The sequence below is a fragment of the Lissotriton helveticus genome, chromosome 5_1 (genome assembly GCF_964261635.1).
Source record: "Lissotriton helveticus chromosome 5_1, aLisHel1.1, whole genome shotgun sequence".
Classification (NCBI taxonomy): Eukaryota; Metazoa; Chordata; class Amphibia; order Caudata; family Salamandridae; genus Lissotriton; species Lissotriton helveticus.
Window position 1 is genome coordinate 505161622 of NC_136065.1, and position 20878 is coordinate 505182499.

The following is a 20878-nucleotide window of genomic DNA, read 5'->3' on the forward strand; positions in this document are numbered from 1 at the left end:
CCATCGAGACCAGGAGATTTGTTAGGTTTTAAAAGGTGCAAGGCATGAGCTATTTCCTGTATCGTAATATATCCTTCATACAAGTTGAAATTGATATTAGTGGAAAAGTTTTTAGGGGTACAATTTAAATAAATGTGAATATCTGCTAAATTGGTATCAGTGCCTGGAGTGGGCACATTTCGATAGAACTGAGTGAAAGCATGTCTAATGTCTGCATCCTTCTATACCTCTATACATAAGTATTAGATTATATAAAGATAGAGGAAATTATAGCCCACTATTTCTTAGTTTTGAAAACATTGGCTAAAAATCTCCCACATTTGTTTTGACTACCATAGTATTTAGCACTGGTTCCTAATAAAAAAAAGAGGCTGGTTCTGTTCTGTGTTTATGAAATCCAACCTTAGCCTTAATTAGCTTAACTAGCATTTCTGAGGAAATGGTTGTGTAATAAGAGTGTTCTAGTTTTTTAATTTGTTGTGTAATGAGTTATGAATGTTTAATGAATGCTCACTGTTTTCTTTCCACATAAGTAATGATATGGTCATGTGCAGATGTTTAAAAGGTATCCCAGACGAATGCAAATGATTGCTGCTCAGATAGGTGAAATCAAAAGAATTAATAATTAAAGGATTCAAAGGAAGAAACAAACCTGGGATCATATAATAAATCACTAATAAGGCAGCATCTGCTATTCTTCTTGTCAACAAAATACAGATCTAAGGAATCAACAAAAGAGGGATGGTCTGACTACACAATAGCTCCAATCTCAGCATGCTGGAGGGGTTGGGACAGAGCAGGGTTTTAGAATATGTAGATAATTCTTGATTGTGATTGGTGAGCCGGCAAAAAGAATGGATTAAACAAATGGCAAGCATCCTCTAGAGAGTGTTGTTTGATGGCATTAGAGAACTGCTTCTGCCCGGTGTTGGGAATAAATTTGGAGGAGGAATTTCTATCCAGAATGGATCATGAAGCTGGTTACAATTCTCAATGAAAATTAAATAGTCAGCAGTTTTTGGGTAAATTTATACCAAACCATTTTCAGATTGTGAAGGACCATAAACATTACCAAGAGTAAGGGGTTTCTGATTAATAACACATTTAACAATAATCATCTGCCAATATCAGCTGATTCTTGAGAGATAATTGTAATTGTTTCTTACAAACAATGTTTGTACCATTCAATTTATTACAATCAGGGGAAGAGAAAATGTGACCCACCCAAGATGTATTAGGTTTTGCAGATTCTGCTACTGATAAATTTGTTTCCTGCAATAAAACACTGTGAGGGTTAAGCTGTGCTAAATTGAAAAAGGTCTCATTTTATTTTTATAGGGGCACCAAGACCTTTAACATTCCAAGTAGTATTCCGAACAAGGAGATTATTATATAAATACAGATTATCTTCAAGACCACCAATAGAAATTATACATGGCAAAATCATGCCATAAAAAATAAGCAAAAATGTAACGAACTCTTGAGATCAGTATATAGAATTAAAAGAAATGAAATAGCGAAAAAGAATTAATATACAATAAATGGAAAAAAGACATTTAAAAGAATACAACAAAATACAACAAGTGAAATAGCAGATTTAGAGAAAATAAATAATGTGTACCTATACTACCACACAAGGAAGAGATGGGGATGGTGAAGCCATAAACAAAGATGACACAAAACCTTCACTCTAGAGGAAGCTGGAACAACATTCGATACATTTGGGGGTCGATTCCGATCCGGTAAAAAAAACGTCCATACGAATCGTATCCGGAGCCCTCTCCGTACGACTCGTACACACGCCGTACGACCCGACGAGTACGATCTGGACAGGGGCATCAGGACGCGATCCGTACGGTCCACGTGAGGTAAGGGCGATTCGTACGGAAAAGCGCACAATCACATAGACACTGAATGGTGCGTACCCCCATGATCGCAGGGGTACACCCCGTACACCCAGCGTACATACGGTATGGTGTGTACCCCTACGATCATGGGGCGTAAGCACCGTACCCCATGTATGCTGGGTGTACGGGGCGTACCCCTGCGATCATGGGGGGTACGCACCGTACCATGGGGGGGCCGTTCCGTACCTGTTTCGGCGTGAGCTCTGCTTTTATGGCTGTTTTCAGCTCCCGTAAAAAAAGGGTCGTACGATGCGTACCCAACACGTATCGTACTTGCTGGGTGGTATAAACCAGCTGCGAGCTGTACAGATGTCACGTACAGCGGGTTCCGACGGAGACTCTTACGGGGATTTGAGTCGTACGGTCTCTGTACGATTCGTACGGAGTCCGGCTCCTGGTACAAATCGTACTTCGACATACGTACGCGGGACGTTGCAGAGTACGATTCGTACGGGAAAAACGCTCCGAACGGCTATTCGGAGCGTTTTTTCCCTAATCGGAATCGACCCCAAAGTGTGTGGACAACAGCTGAAAGATGAATCTTAAAATGAGGAATAAAAACCTACATGCATTAGATACAGAGCAAGAACATGGATCATGTTGTTCAGTTAGTTAGTCAACTTTATTCGATCTAAATAAATTAGACCGTAGAAGCACATCAAATAAGTACATAAGAAAATACAGTAAAAGTACCACATCATTTACAACAATACATATTTTAAAATCAGTTCATTTCATTTAAATATTCGTCTATTACCTTATTTAGCTCGCCCCCTTGGTTTCTTCGCAGACATTCGGACTGACGTAAACTACAAAGTGAAAATTCAAGAAAAATTAAATCTAGCTGTATCTATTGCTTCTCCTTTACAGCCAACGAGAATTTTTGGAAGTTTGGCTGGATCATCATATTTAGTGAAACATGCTTCAAATGCTCTGAGTGCAGCTCACATGTCTAAACATGTCCTTCTTCGAACTGCTGTGATTTTAGAAACATCCTGTGATAAAAAAGTGTGGTACCAAACCAAACAATGTTTTTCTTAGATTTGACAACTGAAACATCTTTAAGCAGTTCATTAACCTCCAAAAATAATAAAAGAACACCTCTGGGTTTAGTAGAGTTAGCAAATTTAGACAAAGGGTCTAGTCTATGTGCTCTTTGTATGTTACAAGAGACACTCTCAATATCAAGTACTTCTGGAAGAAAGGAATTAAAGAAAGGAACAGGGTCATGACCCTCAATGCCTTCTGGTAATTCATATATTTTTTAATTATTCTGTCTATTTCTGTTCTCCAAGTCCTCTACTTGTCTCTTCATAAGATCAATCTTTTCTGCATCACATCAATTTTGGATGTCACTAGCTCACTGCTCAATGACTGTCATCCTTTTATCCGTAAAATACCATTAATCATCTAAAGCTTGAAGGCACTTGTTAGTCTCTTCCTTACAAGGTTTAAGGGCGCTAATCTAAGTAAGTAAGTAAATAGTAAGCTTATAAAGCACACAAATGCTGAGGCGTCTTGGCGCTGAGGGAGGACACAGGTTTATCGCAGGTGAGGGACCTACTTCTGCCTTGCAAAGAGCCACGTCTTCAGTAACTTCCTGAAACAAGGTCTGGATGGTTGGAGTCTGCTAGCATCTGGCAGCTGGTTCCATAGTTGAGACGCTCGGTATTTCAGGCTCCTACCCCCCATCTGGCTCTGTGAATCCTGCAAATCTAGACTAAACCTTTGCTGACCAATCAAAGGTTATGCTGAGGGGTGTCCCGTAGAAACAGTTTCTGTAGATCCGCCGCTCCACCCCCAAACTGGGTTTTATGTACCCGGCAAAGAGCTTTGAACTCAAATTGCTGTTGCACCTACAACCAGTGGAGGGTTTTAATGCTGCCAGATATGTGGTGGAACTTGGGAATGTTCAACAGCATTCTGGCTGCCGCATTTTGGATACATTGCAGTTTTGAAAGTTGCCGCTTATTAATGCCAATTGTTGGACCCGGTCCTTTGGGCAGGTTCACCCCGTGACTTTTTGCTTTTTCCTAGCCTGTTTTTGGAACCTGGGTTGGTGATTTTAGGCCTCTGCGCACTTCTTCACTGTGGTACGGTGTAAAGTGCGTGTGCTCTCTGTGTATGTGTGGTGAGCGACCTGCCCTCCCATAGGAATGAATGAGGAATATGCATGCCCATGGTAGATTCCTGATGCGTGGGGAGTGCAGGGTCGAGTTTGATATGTGTGAACTCGGGAGAATGAATGCTGCAGAATCCTCCAGGCCCCTGGGCGCCTGGAGGACTTCTGGGGGACCCCTCAGCCTGTCCTGGAAGGATGGGGGACTTTGCTCTGGAGGGACCTTGCTGTATCCCCTGAAGGACTTTGCTGGACTTGTCCCTGTAGCGCTGAGAGAGCGCTTTATTGCCCTTCTAGCGCTGGGAGCGCTGTGTTTCTCCTCTGTTAGCGCCTGTGGGTGCTTCGATGGGACAATAGCGCTTAGGAGCGCTTTATTTTCGATTATATCTACTAATTTTTCTTAGCGCTTGGAAGCGCTGTAGTTCCCATGGCCGGTGCCCACCCGGCATCTGGCCCGAAGAAGGAATCAGCCCCCGCCTGCCTGCCTAAGGATCGGGCCGCCTTGCTGCCGGCGGCGACCCGGAAGTGACTGACCGGCCGGCCCATCGTGTCGCGGCCGGCCAGAAGTCCCGCCCCCGCAGTCGGCGGGAAGAAGGAGAGGAAGGCGCGGGAGATGGCGGCCGTTAGCGGGGCTCCTCTCACCTGAGGAAGCCCCGAGGAGAAGATGGCAGCCGTTGCGGGGCTCCCGTGACCGAGAGGGAGCCCCGAGAGAAGGGGAAAGCCTGGCTGCCTCGTCGCCGGTCTCCCGTGTAGAGAGGGAGACCGGACTCGCTAGGAGCCGAGGGAGAGGTGCCGGCAGCCGGGAGGACGCCGCAGAGAGCGGCGCGACGATGAAGCCTTCCCCGCAGCAGAACCAGTGAGTGAAGGGCTGCGGGGGAGGAAGCTCCGTGCGGTGCCGGTCGAGGCACCGAGTAAGGGCGGCCCCGAATGGCAGTGGGTCGCCCCACCGGGATTAGAGAGCCCGCGAGGGGCTCTTGAGGGCCCCCATTGCTGGAGGTTGGTGCCGCTTCGGGGCACAGAGTCAGGGCGGCCCCGGTTGGCAGCGGGTCGCCCCAACGATATCTAGAGCCCAGAGAGGCTCGAGGGGCCTCATCTCGTTTGGCGAGCCCAGAGGCTCGTAGGGGGATAATTGGAGCAGGGCGGCCCCGGTTGGCAGCGGGTCGCCCCAACGATATCTAGAGCCCCGAGAGGCTCAAGGGGGGGCCCATGCTTGTTATGTGAGGAGCCAGTGCGCTCCATGGCCCCTGATGACTGTCAGAGCCCCGTGGCTCCCGCTTCTGGCGCACTTCGGTTAACGGGGCATTCCTTTTGGTCATGAGTCGCCAGAGGGGGGACTCCAACGGCTGGGGGCACCATTGTCTTCAAGAGCCTGTGTGGCTCCAACGTTGGGCACGTATAATGCCAGAGCCTGGGTGGCTCCCACGTGGACCTAGCTGGTTGTAGAGCCTGTGGGGCTCCAGCGTGGCGCAGTTTGCGCCTGAGGGCCAGTGAGGGCCCTGGCGCAGTGTTGATGATTCTCCAGCTGCCCAGCAGTTAGTGGGCAGCTGCACCGTTTAGGCGCAATTTCAGGAGAGAGTCCCTGTGTGGGACAGCGAGGGCACAGTGGTGCCAGGCCTTCCCAGCTGCGCAGCACTTAGTGCCAGCTGCAACGTTTAGGGCCTTGTGAGTGTTCCCAGGGGCCCAGCAAGTAGTGGGCCCCTGCATCGTTTAGGCCCCTGACATGGAGACTCAGGGCGTTCTAGCCCCAACAAGGCCAGTTGGCCTAGGGACTGCCACAGGTGGTGGCTTATGTGAGGTTTTGCGCAATTGTATGGTTATTGCACCTCTGAATGTATTCTCTTGCATCATGTGTATTCCTGCACCTCTGAATGTTTTAGACATCATGTGACTTTTGCGCTACTGTAGTATTCTGGTACCTCTGAATGTATTCGTATTGCATCATGTGCTTTATTCTTAACACCGCTGAATGTGTAGGTTTATACATTATGTGTTTCTCTTTACTACTCCTCTGAATGTATATTTATGCATCATGGGTAATGTGTTCTTTCTTAGACCCCTAAACGCTGTGTGATACTTAGGTGGTTTTCCTTTACTACTCCTCTGAATGTGGTTCATACATCATGGGTAATGTGTTCTTTCTTAGACCCCTAAATGCTGTGTGATACTTAGGTGGTTGTTCTTTTTAGTACAGGTGGTCCTAGTGAGGTCCTGGTCCCCTGCGTGACAGTCTCCTAAGGGGTTTAGGGTTGCGTAGGAGGTACTTACCTGTTCCCAGTAGTTACTGGATGTGATCTATAACTGTTACTTTGTGTTACAGTGATTTTATACACTTTTATTCTAAGTTCTATAAGTACTATTTCTATTTCTAACAGTGCTGATTATGACAGTGGCCCATGTGGCCCTGTCCTGTGTAAATAATCCCTTGTGAATATTGCCGTGCCAGTTGGCACAATGTACATGTGTGATTTCTATCTGATATGTTTTGACAATACAAAAGTTATTTTAATATAACCTTGTGTGGAGTCTCTTTTGTGGTGTGCCTAGTATGTTGTTGCTGTTGTGCGCTGACGCAAATGCTTTACACATCGCCTCCGAGTTTAGCCTAGACTGCTCGTGCCAAGCTACCTAGAGGGTGAGCAGGGGTTATCTTGGCGTGTGACTTCCTTGCCCTGACTAGAATGGTGGTTTCTGCCTGGCTTTGGCATCAGCCTTAGCCTACCAGAAATAGCCGGTTCTAACACCAATGAAGAGGGCATTACAGTAGTCGATCCTAGAAAGGATGAAGGCGATGACTACTGATGTCCGCAATTCAGGAGGAATAAAAGGGAAGAGTGTACAGGGTACTTTCAGCTGAAAGAAACATGCTGATGTAAGCTGGTTGATTTGGCTTTGAAAGCTCAGCTGATCGTCCATTAAAATTCCCACGTTCCTGACCTTTCCTGAGGGTACAGGGCAATTTTCTGCCTCTGCCGGCTACCAACCCTGGTTCCAGAGTGGTGTACCAGACCCAAACTTCATCACTTCAGTTTTCACGGTGTAAGTTTGAGATATTTCTGGTGCATCCAGTCCATGATGTGTTTTAGACAACTGTGGAACTTCCCTGCGATAGTGTCAAAGTTGGAAGAGATTTAGATGACCATTTGGGTGTCATCGGCATATGACACTAATGAAAAATCATGTCCTCTGATTAACTCAGCCAGAGGTGTCACGTAGATGTTAAAGAGTGTTGGGGACAGTGCTGACCCCTGGGGAACTCCACAGGGGAGGGTGAAGCTCTCGGATTGGTGGTTGCCCCAACAGACCCTTTGTTCCCTAGCTGAGAGGAAAGAAGTCAGAAGACTGAGCGCCCCTTCACTGACACCTATTTCCTTCAGCCTTAGGATAAATACCTGATGGTTAACGGTATCGAAAGCGGCTGATAGGTCCAGGAGGATTAAGATGGCCTTGCCACCGCTGTCCATTTGTCTATGTATCTCCTCCGTAGCCATAATCAAGGCAGACTCTGTGGAGTGATGTTGTCTGAAACCAAGTTGAGAATGGTCAAGAATGTTATTCCGCTCTATAAATACCATTAGATCTTGAATCATTGATTTTTCCGGTATTTTAGCCGCCAGCGGCAGGCAGGAGATGGTACTGTAAATTTCGATCACCCGGGGGTCGAGAGAAGGTTTTTTTAAGATTGGCCTAATACAAGCCTTCTTCCATGAGGTGGGGAAAATTTCTGAGCGGATAGTGTTGTTGAGGAGAGGTGCAAGTTTGGTACTGACTTTGTTCGAAGCCAGATGAAAAATCGCCAGTGGACAGGAGTCTGCTGGAGATCCAGATTTAGCTGCTAATAGTAAGTCATTTGTTCTTTCCATGGAGAGAAGAGAAAAACTGCTGAGCTGACTGTATGTGGACAGCCTGGCTGAGCTTACTGTTTCCTGCATACTACTGTTGTCGGGGCTCGCGGTTTTACCTTCTAGTTCGTTGTAAATCCGTTGAATTTTTGTCTGGAAGAAACTTGCCACCTGGTTGCAGAAATTCTGGTCCGGCACAAATTGGTTTTCTAAGTTAAGTTTTGATAGTGCTGTGACAGCCTTAAAAAGCTCTTGTGATGAGGTTTTAACCCACTCTATTTTATTAGTGAAATACAGCTTTTTTGCTTTAATAATGGCTTGCTTTTGTTCCTCTAGGGCAGGTTGGTAAAGCAGTGTACTCTGTTCACTGTAATCTGCTTTCCAAGACCTCTCCAGGTGCCTTCACCTGATTTTTATGGCTTTCAGGTCAGGATTATACCAAGGGGCAGAAGCCCTTTTTCGCCGTTGTGTGTTCAATTTAAGCGGAGCTGACTGGTCAATAGCAACTTGGATCCAACTGTCCATGTTATCGCCTGCCTCGTTGACATTTCCTCCTGCGGATGGAGGGCTGGAGGGCTAGTGTCAAGCAACTCAATTAGCGTGTCTTTTCCTATTTTATGCCAGGCTCTGTCCATCAACTGTTGTTTTTGCATTTGTCACCCCGAGTGCGACGGGAATGCTCAGACGTGAGTCCAGTGCTCTCCATGCTACTGGAATCAAGCTATCCTGGCTGATGAGTGCTGAAAGCCCGAAACTGGCCCTAGGATGCTTGTTTCCAGTCCAGGGAGGATCTGGTTTGGCAGTTTGGGCCGGACTGTTCCCATGGGGCACAGGGTCAAGACTGATTTGCATATGGCTGGGTTCAAACTGGAATGGCATGGTGAGCAACAAACGATGGATTTAGGCCCAGATCTCTGTCCTGGGGTGAATGTATGACATTGTTCTGCATTCTGTCCATCGACTGTTGTTTTTGCATTTGTCACCCCGAGTGGGACGGGTATGCTCAGACGTGAGTCCCGTGCTCTCCGTGCTACTAGAATCAAGCTATCCTGCTGATAAGAGCTGAAAGCCCGAAACCAGTCGTAGGATGCTTGTTTCCAGTCCAGGGAGGACCTGGCTTGGCATTTCGGGCTGGACTGTTCCCATGGGGCACAGGGTCAAGACTGATTTGCATATGGCTAGGTTCAAACTGGAATGGCATGGTGAGCAAAAGAATGATGGATTTAGGCCCAGATCTCTGTACCAGAGTGAATGTACAACATTGTTCTGCATTCTGTCCATCAACTGTTGTTTTTGCATTTGTCACCCCGAGTGGGACGGGTATGCTCAGATGTGAGTCCTGTGCTCTACATGCTACTGGAATCAAGCTATCCTGGCTGATGAGGGCTGAAAGCCCGAAACCGGTCCTAGGATGCTTGTTTCCAGTCCAGGGAGGACCTGGCTTGGCATTTCGGGCTGGACTGTTCCCATGGGGCACAGGGTCAAGACTGATTTGCATATGGCTGGGTTCAAACTGGAATGGCATGGTGAGCAACAAACAATGCATTTAGGCCCAGCTCTCTTTACTGGGGGGAATGTATGACATTGTTCTGCATGCTGTCCATCAACTGTTGTTTTTGCACTAGATTTGACCTGGGGCAGGTTCTTGGGCTGGGAACTGTCACTCTCCTTGTAGGTAAGTGTAAAGGAGATGACTCTGCGATCCGACCAGGTTACTGGAAATATTTTATCAACTGATATATTGGGGTGGTTGGTGAAGATACCATCAAGAGAGTGTCGGGCCTTATGTTACCCTGTAAAAAGAGCGTTTTTGGGCCAGGGGGCTGGTAAAGGAGCAGGCCAGGAAAAGAGGCAGTGGTGGAGAATTTAATATTAACCTCCATAGCTTATGCACCTGGAAGCTGACAGGATGCAAAAGTGGCCTTGAACAAGGACCGGTAGATAATCGTTAAGCCTCCTCCTTTTTTCCCTGATCTCGCAGCACTGGCCAGGGAGTAGCGTACTGGGGTAACCGTGGCCCAGTCAGGCTCCAAGCAATCCGTAGCCCAAGTTTCATTGAGAAATACTAAGTCTGGGTCTAGGGATTAAAGTAGGAGTTCTAGTTCAGATTTATGCTTGATAGCTGATCTAGTCACATCTCTTCTAGTACTAGTTCCATGGAGGAAATAGACAACCTTTTGGTGGGAGACGGTGGACCGTTCTTTGGCCTCTTATTGACATTAGAAGAAGGTTCGATCACATGGCTAGATTTGGGAATCCCCAAGGAGAGACATCTATGGAAGAGGTATCAGATGCTTCCATTGTCAAAGATTCAGTGATATGAGCAAAAGAGACTGTGGGAAAAACTGGTGAAATATAGCCTGCTAATTTATGCTTTCTAAGTTTCCCAGTGCAGAAATAGACACAAACTCGAAAACAGGGCAATATGAAGGGGTAGAATTGAAAAAGGCTTTCAAGTGATGAAGTATAGTCCAAAGCTCAGTATTTCATATAAAATCAGGGCCGTCGATGGTCATATCACAGAAAATCCAAGATTTGAAAAAAATATTATTGTCTACGGGTGCTCATTGAAGACAATTTCTATGGACTGAATGGCGAAAACGTATTCATGTAAACAGTCTATCTGACATAAAGAAAGAGGAATCCATACAAAGGCCAAAATGAACTTATGCTCAAAGGGCAAAAAACAAAATGAAAGGCAAGCTAACAGGTGTGCCTAAAATAGTCTTACAAAAGCCGAGTCTAGTCAGAAACCTGTGCACAAACGCCAACGAGGCACAGTGTCAAAGACAAAACAAACCGATAGCTAGAACATAAGGTTGGACAAGCACTGGGCGAGTGGATGGATACATAGTTTGTGCGGGGGAGATTCATACTTAACTTTAGGTCCTGCAGATCCTGTAGATCCGCCGCTCCACCCCCAAACTGGGTTTTATGTACCCGGCAAAGAGCTTTGAACTCAAATTGCTGTTGCACCTACAACCAGTGGAGGGTTTTAATGCTGCCAGATATGTGGTGGAACTTGGGAATGTTCAACAGCATTCTGGCTGCCGCATTTTGGATACATTGCAGTTTTGAAAGTTGCCGCTTATTAATGCCAATGAAGAGGGCATTACAGTAGTCGATCCTAGAAAGGATGAAGGCGATGACTACTGATGTCCGCAATTCAGGAGGAATAAAAGGCAAGAGTGTACAGGGTACTTTCAGCTGAAAGAAACATGCTGATGTAAGCTGGTTGATTTGGCTTTGAAAGCTCAGCTGATCGTCCATTAAAATTCCCACGTTCCTGACCTTTCCTGAGGGTACAGGGCAATTTTCTGCCTCTGCCGGCTACCAACCCTTGTTCCAGAGTGGTGTACCAGACCCAAACTTCATCACTTCAGTTTTCACGGTGTAAGTTTGAGATATTTCTGGTGCATCCAGTCCATGATGTGTTTTAGACAACTGTGGAACTTCCCTGCGATAGTGTCAAAGTTGGAAGAGATGGAGATGACCATTTGGGTGTCATCGGCATATGACACTAATGAAAAATCATGTCCTCTGATTAACTCAGCCAGAGGTGTCACGTAGATGTTAAAGAGTGTTGGGGACAGTGCTGACCCCTGGGGAACTCCACAGGGGAGGGTGAAGCTCTCGGATTGGTGGTTGCCCCAACAGACCCTTTGTTCCCTAGCTGAGAGGAAAGAAGTCAGAAGACTGAGCGCCCCTTCACTGACACCTATTTCCTTCAGCCTTAGGATAAATACCTGATGGTTAACGGTATCGAAAGCGGCTGATAGGTCCAGGAGGATTAAGATGGCCTTGCCACCGCTGTCCATTTGTCTATGTATCTCCTCCGTAGCCATAATCAAGGCAGACTCTGTGGAGTGATGTTGTCTGAAACCAAGTTGAGAATGGTCAAGAATGTTATTCCGCTCTATAAATACCATTAGATCTTGAATCATTGATTTTTCCGGTATTTTAGCCGCCAGCGGCAGGCAGGAGATGGTACTGTAAATTTCGATCACCCGGGGGTCGAGAGAAGGTTTTTTTAAGATTGGCCTAATACAAGCCTTCTTCCATGAGGTGGGGAAAATTTCTGAGCGGATAGTGTTGTTGAGGAGAGGTGCAAGTTTGGTACTGACTTTGTTCGAAGCCAGATGAAAAATCGCCAGTGGACAGGAGTCTGCTGGAGATCCAGATTTAGCTGCTAATAGTAAGTCATTTGTTCTTTCCATGGAGAGAAGAGAAAAACTGCTGAGCTGACTGTATGTGGACAGCCTGGCTGAGCTTACTGTTTCCTGCATACTACTGTTGTCGGGGCTCGCGGTTTTACCTTCTAGTTCGTTGTAAATCCGTTGAATTTTTGTCTGGAAGAAACTTGCCACCTGGTTGCAGAAATTCTGGTCCGGCACAAATTGTTTTTCTAAGTTAAGTTTTGATAGTGCTGTGACAGCCTTAAAAAGCTCTTGTGATGAGGTTTTAACCCACTCTATTTTATTAGTGAAATACAGCTTTTTTGCTTTAATAATGGCTTGCTTTTGTTCCTCTAGGGCAGGTTGGTAAAATAGTGTACTCTGTTCACTGTAATCTGCTTTCCAAGACCTCTCCAGGTGCCTTCACCTGATTTTTATGGCTTTCAGGTCAGGATTATACCAGGGGGCAGAAGCCCTTTTTCGCCGTTGTGTGTTCAATTTAAGCGGAGCTGACTGGTCAATAGCAACTTGGATCCAACTGTCCATGTTATCGCCTGCCTCGTTGACATTTCCTCCTGCGGATGGAGGGCTGGAGGGCTAGTGTCAAGCAACTCAATTAGCGTGTCTTTTCCTATTTTATGCCAGGCTCTGTCCATCAACTGTTGTTTTTGCATTTGTCACCCTCTGATAAGAGCTGAAAGCCCGAAACCAGTCGTAGGATGCTTGTTTCCAGTCCAGGGAGGACCTGGCTTGGCATTTCGGGCTGGACTGTTCCCATGGGGCACAGGGTCAAGACTGATTTGCATATGGCTAGGTTCAAACTGGAATGGCATGGTGAGCAAAAGAATGATGGATTTAGGCCCAGATCTCTGTACCAGAGTGAATGTACAACATTGTTCTGCATTCTGTCCATCAACTGTTGTTTTTGCATTTGTCACCCCGAGTGGGACGGGTATGCTCAGATGTGAGTCCTGTGCTCTACATGCTACTGGAATCAAGCTATCCTGGCTGATGAGGGCTGAAAGCCCGAAACCGGTCCTAGGAGGCTTGTTTCCAGTCCAGGGAGGACCTGGCTTGGCATTTCGGGCTGGACTGTTCCCATGGGGCACAGGGTCAAGACCGATTTGCATATGGCTGGGTTCAAACTGGAATGGCATGGTGAGCAACAAACAATGCATTTAGGCCCAGCTCTCTTTACTGGGGGGAATGTATGACATTGTTCTGCATGCTGTCCATCAACTGTTGTTTTTGCACTAGATTTGACCTGGGGCAGGTTCTTGGGCTGGGAACTGTCACTCTCCTTGTAGGTAAGTGTAAAGGAGATGACTCTGCGATCCGACCAGGTTACTGGAAATATTTTATCAACTGATATATTGGGGTGGTTGGTGAAGATACCATCAAGAGAGTGTCGGGCCTTATGTTACCCTGTAAAAAGAGCGTTTTTGGGCCAGGGGGCTGGTAAAGGAGCAGGCCAGGAAAAGAGGCAGTGGTGGAGAATTTAATATTAACCTCCATAGCTTATGCACCTGGAAGCTGACAGGATGCAAAAGTGGCCTTGAACAAGGACCGGTAGATAATCGTTAAGCCTCCTCCTTTTTTCCCTGATCTCGCAGCACTGGCCAGGGAGTAGCGTACTGGGGTAACCGTGGCCCAGTCAGGCTCCAAGCAATCCGTAGCCCAAGTTTCATTGAGAAATACTAAGTCTGGGTCTAGGGATTAAAGTAGGAGTTCTAGTTCAGATTTATGCTTGATAGCTGATCTAGTCACATCTCTTCTAGTACTAGTTCCATGGAGGAAATAGACAACCTTTTGGTGGGAGACGGTGGACCGTTCTTTGGCCTCTTATTGACATTAGAAGAAGGTTCGATCACATGGCTAAATTTGGGAATCCCCAAGGAGAGACATCTATGGAAGAGGTATCAGATGCTTCCATTGTCAAAGATTCAGTGATATGAGCAAAAGAGACTGTGGGAAAAACTGGTGAAATATAGCCTGCTAATTTATGCTTTCTAAGTTTCCCAGTGCAGAAATAGACACAAACTCGAAAACAGGGCAATATGAAGGGGTAGAATTGAAAAAGGCTTTCAAGTGATGAAGTATAGTCCAAAGCTCAGTATTTCATATAAAATCAGGGCCGTCGATGGTCATATCACAGAAAATCCAAGATTTGAAAAAAATATTATTGTCTACGGGTGCTCATTGAAGACAATTTCTATGGACTGAATGGCGAAAACGTATTCATGTAAACAGTCTATCTGACATAAAGAAAGAGGAATCCATACAAAGGCCAAAATGAACTTATGCTCAAAGGGCAAAAAACAAAATGAAAGGCAAGCTAACAGGTGTGCCTAAAATAGTCTTACAAAAGCCGAGTCTAGTCAGAAACCTGTGCACAAACGCCAACGAGGCACAGTGTCAAAGACAAAACAAACCGATAGCTAGAACATAAGGTTGGACAAGCACTGGGCGAGTGGATGGATACATAGTTTGTGCGGGGGAGATTCATACTTAACTTTAGGTCCTGCAGATCCTGTAGATCCGCCGCTCCACCCCCAAACTGGGTTTTATGTACCCGGCAAAGAGCTTTGAACTCAAATTGCTGTTGCACCTACAACCAGTGGAGGGTTTTAATGCTGCCAGATATGTGGTGGAACTTGGGAATGTTCAACAGCATTCTGGCTGCCGCATTTTGGATACATTGCAGTTTTGAAAGTTGCCGCTTATTAATGCCAATGAAGAGGGCATTACAGTAGTCGATCCTAGAAAGGATGAAGGCGATGACTACTGATGTCCGCAATTCAGGAGGAATAAAAGGGAAGAGTGTACAGGGTACTTTCAGCTGAAAGAAACATGCTGATGTAAGCTGGTTGATTTGGCTTTGAAAGCTCAGCTGATCGTCCATTAAAATTCCCACGTTCCTGACCTTTCCTGAGGGTACAGGGCAATTTTCTGCCTCTGCCGGCTACCAACCCTTGTTCCAGAGTGGTGTACCAGACCCAAACTTCATCACTTCAGTTTTCACGGTGTAAGTTTGAGATATTTCTGGTGCATCCAGTCCATGATGTGTTTTAGACAACTGTGGAACTTCCCTGCGATAGTGTCAAAGTTGGAAGAGATGGAGATGACCATTTGGGTGTCATCGGCATATGACACTAATGAAAAATCATGTCCTCTGATTAACTCAGCCAGAGGTGTCACGTAGATGTTAAAGAGTGTTGGGGACAGTGCTGACCCCTGGGGAACTCCACAGGGGAGGGTGAAGCTCTCGGATTGGTGGTTGCCCCAACAGACCCTTTGTTCCCTAGCTGAGAGGAAAGAAGTCAGAAGACTGAGCGCCCTTTCACTGACACCTATTTCCTTCAGCCTTAGGATAAATACCTGATGGTTAACGGTATCGAAAGCGGCTGATAGGTCCAGGAGGATTAAGATGGCCTTGCCACCGCTGTCCATTTGTCTATGTATCTCCTCCGTAGCCATAATCAAGGCAGACTCTGTGGAGTGATGTTGTCTGAAACCAAGTTGAGAATGGTCAAGAATGTTATTCCGCTCTATAAATACCATTAGATCTTGAATCATTGATTTTTCCGGTATTTTAGCCGCCAGCGGCAGGCAGGAGATGGTACTGTAAATTTCGATCACCCGGGGGTCGAGAGAAGGTTTTTTTAAGATTGGCCTAATACAAGCCTTCTTCCATGAGGTGGGGAAAATTTCTGAGCGGATAGTGTTGTTGAGGAGAGGTGCAAGTTTGGTACTGACTTTGTTCGAAGCCAGATGAAAAATCGCCAGTGGACAGGAGTCTGCTGGAGATCCAGATTTAGCTGCTAATAGTAAGTCATTTGTTCTTTCCATGGAGAGAAGAGAAAAACTGCTGAGCTGACTGTATGTGGACAGCCTGGCTGAGCTTACTGTTTCCTGCATACTACTGTTGTCGGGGCTCGCGGTTTTACCTTCTAGTTCGTTGTAAATCCGTTGAATTTTTGTCTGGAAGAAACTTGCCACCTGGTTGCAGAAATTCTGGTCCGGCACAAATTGTTTTTCTAAGTTAAGTTTTGATAGTGCTGTGACAGCCTTAAAAAGCTCTTGTGATGAGGTTTTAACCCACTCTATTTTATTAGTGAAATACAGCTTTTTTGCTTTAATAATGGCTTGCTTTTGTTCCTCTAGGGCAGGTTGGTAAAATAGTGTACTCTGTTCACTGTAATCTGCTTTCCAAGACCTCTCCAGGTGCCTTCACCTGATTTTTATGGCTTTCAGGTCAGGATTATACCAGGGGGCAGAAGCCCTTTTTCGCCGTTGTGTGTTCAATTTAAGCGGAGCTGACTGGTCAATAGCAACTTGGATCCAACTGTCCATGTTATCGCCTGCCTCGTTGACATTTCCTCCTGCGGATGGAGGGCTGGAGGGCTAGTGTCAAGCAACTCAATTAGCGTGTCTTTTCCTATTTTATGCCAGGCTCTGTCCATCAACTGTTGTTTTTGCATTTGTCACCCCGAGTGCGACGGGAATGCTCAGACGTGAGTCCAGTGCTCTCCATGCTACTGGAATCAAGCTATCCTGGCTGATGAGTGCTGAAAGCCCGAAACTGGCCCTAGGATGCTTGTTTCCAGTCCAGGGAGGATCTGGTTTGGCAGTTTGGGCCGGACTGTTCCCATGGGGCACAGGGTCAAGACTGATTTGCATATGGCTGGGTTCAAACTGGAATGGCATGGTGAGCAACAAACGATGGATTTAGGCCCAGATCTCTGTCCTGGGGTGAATGTATGACATTGTTCTGCATTCTGTCCATCGACTGTTGTTTTTGCATTTGTCACCCCGAGTGGGACGGGTATGCTCAGACGTGAGTCCCGTGCTCTCCGTGCTACTAGAATCAAGCTATCCTGCTGATAAGAGCTGAAAGCCCGAAACCAGTCGTAGGATGCTTGTTTCCAGTCCAGGGAGGACCTGGCTTGGCATTTCGGGCTGGACTGTTCCCATGGGGCACAGGGTCAAGACTGATTTGCATATGGCTAGGTTCAAACTGGAATGGCATGGTGAGCAAAAGAATGATGGATTTAGGCCCAGATCTCTGTACCAGAGTGAATGTACAACATTGTTCTGCATTCTGTCCATCAACTGTTGTTTTTGCATTTGTCATCCCGAGTGGGACGGGTATGCTCAGATGTGAGTCCTGTGCTCTACATGCTACTGGAATCAAGCTATCCTGGCTGATGAGGGCTGAAAGCCCGAAACCGGTCCTAGGATGCTTGTTTCCAGTCCAGGGAGGACCTGGCTTGGCATTTCGGGCTGGACTGTTCCCATGGGGCACAGGGTCAAGACTGATTTGCATATGGCTGGGTTCAAACTGGAATGGCATGGTGAGCAACAAACAATGCATTTAGGCCCAGCTCTCTTTACTGGGGGGAATGTATGACATTGTTCTGCATGCTGTCCATCAACTGTTGTTTTTGCACTAGATTTGACCTGGGGCAGGTTCTTGGGCTGGGAACTGTCACTCTCCTTGTAGGTAAGTGTAAAGGAGATGACTCTGCGATCCGACCAGGTTACTGGAAATATTTTATCAACTGATATATTGGGGTGGTTGGTGAAGATACCATCAAGAGAGTGTCGGGCCTTATGTTACCCTGTAAAAAGAGCGTTTTTGGGCCAGGGGGCTGGTAAAGGAGCAGGCCAGGAAAAGAGGCAGTGGTGGAGAATTTAATATTAACCTCCATAGCTTATGCACCTGGAAGCTGACAGGATGCAAAAGTGGCCTTGAACAAGGACCGGTAGATAATCGTTAAGCCTCCTCCTTTTTTCCCTGATCTCGCAGCACTGGCCAGGGAGTAGCGTACTGGGGTAACCGTGGCCCAGTCAGGCTCCAAGCAATCCGTAGCCCAAGTTTCATTGAGAAATACTAAGTCTGGGTCTAGGGATTAAAGTAGGAGTTCTAGTTCAGATTTATGCTTGATAGCTGATCTAGTCACATCTCTTCTAGTACTAGTTCCATGGAGGAAATAGACAACCTTTTGGTGGGAGACGGTGAACCGTTCTTTGGCCTCTTATTGACATTAGAAGAAGGTTCGATCACATGGCTAGATTTGGGAATCCCCAAGGAGAGACATCTATGGAAGAGGTATCAGATGCTTCCATTGTCAAAGATTCAGTGATATGAGCAAAAGAGACTGTGGGAAAAACTGGTGAAATATAGCCTGCTAATTTATGCTTTCTAAGTTTCCCAGTGCAGAAATAGACACAAACTCGAAAACAGGGCAATATGAAGGGGTAGAATTGAAAAAGGCTTTCAAGTGATGAAGTATAGTCCAAAGCTCAGTATTTCATATAAAATCAGGGCCGTCGATGGTCATATCACAGAAAATCCAAGATTTGAAAAAAATATTATTGTCTACGGGTGCTCATTGAAGACAATTTCTATGGACTGAATGGCGAAAACGTATTCATGTAAACAGTCTATCTGACATAAAGAAAGAGGAATCCATACAAAGGCCAAAATGAACTTATGCTCAAAGGGCAAAAAACAAAATGAAAGGCAAGCTAACAGGTGTGCCTAAAATAGTCTTACAAAAGCCGAGTCTAGTCAGAAACCTGTGCACAAACGCCAACGAGGCACAGTGTCAAAGACAAAACAAACCGATAGCTAGAACATAAGGTTGGACAAGCACTGGGCGAGTGGATGGATACATAGTTTGTGCGGGGGAGATGCATACTTAACTTTAGGTCCTGCAGATCCTGTAGATCCGCCGCTCCACCCCCAAACTGGGTTTTATGTACCCGGCAAAGAGCTTTGAACTCAAATTGCTGTTGCACCTACAACCAGTGGAGGGTTTTAATGCTGCCAGATATGTGGTGGAACTTGGGAATGTTCAACAGCATTCTGGCTGCCGCATTTTGGATACATTGCAGTTTTGAAAGTTGCCGCTTATTAATGCCAATGAAGAGGGCATTACAGTAGTCGATCCTAGAAAGGATGAAGGCGATGACTACTGATGTCCGCAATTCAGGAGGAATAAAAGGGAAGAGTGTACAGGGTACTTTCAGCTGAAAGAAACATGCTGATGTAAGCTGGTTGATTTGGCTTTGAAAGCTCAGCTGATCGTCCATTAAAATTCCTGACCTTTCCTGAGGGTACAGGGCAATTTTCTGCCTCTGCCGGCTACCAACCCTGGTTCCAGAGTGGTGTACCAGACCCAAACTTCATCACTTCAGTTTTCACGGTGTAAGTTTGAGATATTTCTGGTGCATCCAGTCCATGATGTGTTTTAGACAACTGTGGAACTTCCCTGCGATAGTGTCAAAGTTGGAAGAGATGGAGATGACCATTTGGGTGTCATCGGCATATGACACTAATGAAAAATCATGTCCTCTGATTAACTCAGCCAGAGGTGTCACGTAGATGTTAAAGAGTGTTGGGGACATTGCTGACCCCTGGGGAACTCCACAGGGGAGGGTGAAGCTCTCGGATTGGTGGTTGCCCCAACAGACCCTTTGTTCCCTAGCTGAGAGGAAAGAAGTCAGAAGACTGAGCGCCCCTTCACTGACACCTATTTCCTTCAGCCTTAGGATAAATACCTGATGGTTAACGGTATCGAAAGCGGCTGATAGGTCCAGGAGGATTAAGATGGCCTTGCCACCGCTGTCCATTTGTCTATGTATCTCCTCCGTAGCCATAATCAAGGGAGATTCTGTGGAGTGATGTTGTCTGAAACCAAGTTGAGAATGGTCAAGAATGTTATTCCGCTCTATAAATACCATTAGATCTTGATTCATTGATTTTTCCGGTATTTTAGCCGCCAGCGGCAGGCAGGAGATGGTACTGTAAATTTCGATCACCCGAGGGGCGAGAGAAGTTTTTTTTAAGATTGGCCTAATACAAGCCTTCTTCCATGAGGTGGGGAAAATTTCTGAGCGGATAGTGTTGTTGAGGAGAGGTGCAAGTTTGGTACTGACTTTGTTCGAAGCCAGATGAAAAATCGCCAGTGGACAGGAGTCTGCTGGAGATCCAGATTTAGCTGCTAATAGTAAGTCATTTGTTCTTTCCATGGAGAGAAGAGAAAAACTGCTGAGCTGACTGTATGTGGACAGCCTGGCTGAGCTTACTGTTTCCTGCATACTACTGTTGTCGGGGCTCGCGGTTTTACCTTCTAGTTCGTTGTAAATCCGTTGAATTTTTGTCTGGAAGAAACTTGCCACCTGGTTGCAGAAATTCTGGTCCGGCACAAATTGGTTTTCTAAGTTAAGTTTTGATAGTGCTGTGACAGCCTTAAAAAGCTCTTGTGATGAGGTTTTAACCCACTCTATTTTATTAGTGAAATACAGCTTTTTGCTTTAATAATGGCTTGCTTTTGTTCCTCTAGGGCAGGTTGGTAAAGCAGTGTACTCTGTTCACTGTAATCTGCTTTCCAAGACCTCTCCAGGTGCCTTCACCTGATTTTTATGGCTTTCAGGTCAGGATTATACCAAGGGGCAGAAGCCCTTTTTCGCCGTTGTGTGTTCAATTTAAGCGGAGCTGACTAGTCAATAGCAACTTGGATCCAACTGTCCATGTTATCGCCTGCCTCGTTGACATTTCCTCCTGCGGATGGAGGGCTGGAGGGCTAGTGTCAAGCAACTCAATTAGCGTGTCTTTTCCTATTTTATGCCAGGCTCTGTCCATCAACTGTTGTTTTTGCATTTGTCACCCCGAGTGCGACGGGAATGCTCAGACGTGAGTCCAGTGCTCTCCATGCTACTGGAATCAAGCTATCCTGGCTGATGAGTGCTGAAAGCCCGAAACTGGCCCTAGGATGCTTGTTTCCAGTCCAGGGAGGATCTGGTTTGGCAGTTTGGGCCGGACTGTTCCCA